This window comes from Octopus bimaculoides, chromosome 15 (genome assembly GCF_001194135.2).
Source record: "Octopus bimaculoides isolate UCB-OBI-ISO-001 chromosome 15, ASM119413v2, whole genome shotgun sequence".
NCBI lineage: Eukaryota > Metazoa > Mollusca > Cephalopoda > Octopoda > Octopodidae > Octopus > Octopus bimaculoides.
In genome coordinates, this window is record NC_068995.1 from 55,974,562 (window position 1) to 55,977,943 (window position 3,382).

At 38.1% G+C, this 3,382-nt stretch overlaps 1 long non-coding RNA gene across 1 annotated transcript in view; it reads left to right on the top strand.

Moving 5' to 3' along the window:
• The window catches only part of LOC128249522 (uncharacterized), a 162,794-nt gene that overhangs the window by 40,279 nt on the left and 119,133 nt on the right, over nucleotides 1-3,382 (top strand). The window contains exon 2 of the long non-coding RNA XR_008265650.1: nucleotides 720-819. This is a non-coding gene — a long non-coding RNA (uncharacterized LOC128249522). The remainder of the gene's footprint in view (nucleotides 1-719; nucleotides 820-3,382) is intronic.

Genomic DNA, 3,382 nt, shown 5'->3' on the forward strand with positions numbered 1-3,382 from the left:
ACACCAGTAAAAGTATTTAATTCAAAAGAATGTTGTGAGTGGATTCGGTGGAGAGAAACTGTGCGAAAGCCCGTGTATATGAGTGTGTGTGTGTCTGAGCCCCTCCCCACCACTTGAAAAGCTCTGTTCGTTTGCTTACGTCCCCGTGACTTAGTTATTCACCGAAAGAGGCTGATAGAGTATACTTAAAGTATAGGTACTGAGGTGCGATTTGCTCGACTAGACCCTCCAGGACAATGCCCCAGCATAACCTCAGTTCAGGGACTGAAACGAGCAAAAATTAAAAAAATACAAAAAATGTCTCTCAAATGTTGGTTTAATTTCTACATCTGAACACAACTTAGTTACCGCCATATGTAATACTCTGAGATTGAATCCTGCCGAAGTCGACATTGATTTTCGTTCCGCCGGGGTCGATAAAATAAAGTCCCAATCAAGTACAAGGATTGATATAAAAAGCTATAGCCCTGCCTTCCATCAATCTTCTAGACTTTTGCCTATGTTAAAACAACTATTTTTCACATAAAAAAATAATCAAAGATTTTGCTTAGACCTTTGGAAGAAGGAATGCAGTTTTGATTCCAGCCCCCAATCCATGGAATAAGAAACATTTCTATCACAGCAACGTTTCTAGAGTTTGCAATCGCTTCCAAACCACATAAAAATGATACTTTACTTTTTTGTCTTTTATTTCACGTGCACACTTTCTTACATTTCAGACAAACGTTTCACGCATGCCAATAATCACTCATAGTATTCCAATTGCTATCATCACATGAATAGAATGCGTTACATAAACATTTCTGCTCCGACATAATGGTAAGTCTCTTTCTTTCTTTTTTTCTTTGCAATAGAAATATTTGCCGCACAAATATTTTCCCTGTTTAATATAAACCCAAAATAACTGTAGTATTTGAAAATGCATACCAGGTCGCAACCTGATCTACATGACAACGGCTAAAAGCAAATTGAGCAATGAGTCAACTGCACAGACGAAACGTGCAGAATCTGATGTTCGCGTGTGTATATAAGTTAAATCCTACGTTGTATTTAGTCCCGTACTAATGAAAGATGGTGTTATTCTGTAATTGATAAAAAAAATTAAATACGTACAATTTGAGACTAGGTTGTGTGTGAGTGTGTGTGTGTATATATATATATATAGTGAGAGAGATGCGTGTGACTGTCTGTTTCTCTGTTCGTATGTACATATATGGTCGAGCTATTTACTGATGAATTAGTGTATCGAATAAAGGTATCTCGTGATATTAACTCCGCCTGAGTTGATTTGCTCGAGAAGAACTAAAGAATGATAATATCAATTATCATAATATTATGAAGACTTGCTGAAATTAAAACTAACTCAAGGCTTACATATTAAAATAAAAATACACATCCGGAACACGTACGATATTTTTTCTGCTTTTGTTTTTTTTTTATCATTGGTGGGCAGAATATAAAGCAGAACTGTCTTCTGCCGGAGGACAAATATAAGAAGTTTGGATGGAACTTAATTTTATACTCTCTCGAAACAGACTTCGCAAAACACGAGGTGTACTTATTAAGTTAAAATGCCAGTGAATTTAAAACTATTATCTTTGTGCGTAGACAACCACAAGTATAGATTTAAACTATGTCTGGAGAGCAAATATGCTCAACCGGGAAACTGTATATATATATATATATGTATATATATATATATATATATAATTAACAGAATGAGATTTAAAAAATCCAAGGCTGTGAATAGTTTTCAGAACATTTATATATTCTTTTACTTGTTTCAGTCATTTGACTGCGACCATGCTGGAGCACTGCCTTTTTAGTCGAATAAATCGCCTCCAGGTCTTATTCTTTGTTAGCCTAGTACTTATGTTATCCGTCTCTTTTGCCGAACCTTTGTGTTACGGAGACGTAAACACGCCAACATCGGTTGTCAAGCGATGACGGGTGGGGTGGGGGAACAAACAGACATAAACACACGCACACACGTTTATATAATGTAAAGGCACGTGGCCTAGTGGTTAAGCTGTTGTACTCACGATGGCTAGATTGTGGGCTCGACATCCTGACAAGGCGGTGTGTTGTGTTCTTGAGCAAAACACTTCTTCGATCAGTGGGCGGGGTTGTTGGCCTTCTCGCCTAGCCAGCGGGGTGACGTCATTTGAAAGCTAAAACAATGCAAAAGCGCATTGTGACCAGCGATGCGTTACAACAGTTGATAGCATGGTCGATCACGTGAGAGAAGTAAAAGAGATGACACCGGGAAAAAACGACGGTTATGTTATGACTTTCATTGGCTTACAGCTGTTTCTGCTCTACGATGCAGTGGACTCATGACTGAGTGCGTGAGTAACATCCTGCAGCTTCATATAAATACATAGAGCTTTGGTCGACCCGGGACTATAGCTTAAAACACTTGCCCAAGATGTCACTCAGCTGCTGGACAGTTCTCGTGTGGGTGGGAAGCCAGCATCTTACCACACAGCTACGTCTGCACCTATGAAATAATTTTTGAAGTATGTGGCTGTATGGTAAAAAGTTTGCTTCCCAGACACTTGGTACCTGGTCACATTGAAAGAATAAATTTTAAAATTTTATTTCTCTGTTACTGACTGCAGTCTGCAGCTTATTTTTGCATTATTAAATATATATTATGCACTTTAATGTGTTTTATTATGCACGTGACACCCTGGTTTGTGGAAAAATTGTCTCGCATGAAACTGGTTTTTAGAGCACAAAAGGGTGAGGAGCGTTGCTTTTATGTTCTAAAACTGTTTTCTTCTGAATATTCAGTTAGAAATGGGGTGCATCTAATACGCCTGTGCGTTTTTTTAATTTTTTTTTTTTTTCTTATGTCCTCAAATATGGTGTATCATTATTGGAGGATTGGGTCACGCTGTCTGGTGTCTTGGACGGTTTTGCAGCATACTAGATAAGAACAAGTTATAAGGCTCTACCTCAAAACTCTCACAATATTGTGCAACCGATTCCGAGATAAATGTAGTTAATGCCATTGTTTGGTTGGTACTTTATTCATCGACCACAGAGACACAACATATCAGAGGTTGGTTGATTCCGGCGTGACTCGAACTTACAGCAAAAGACAAGTTGGTACAATCACCGCTCTAGTCTTTTGTCCAACCAACCGCCATATATATATATATATATATACACACACACACACGCATACATATACAAACACACACACATGCTGTGTGGTTATTGTGAATGTGTGGTTAGTAGCGTGTCATGAGTGTGTATATGTTTGCATGAATATGCGTGTGTGTATGTATATACATATATATATATATACGCGCACACTTTCACATCCATGTATTTACACACACACACACACACACACACACACACACACACACAT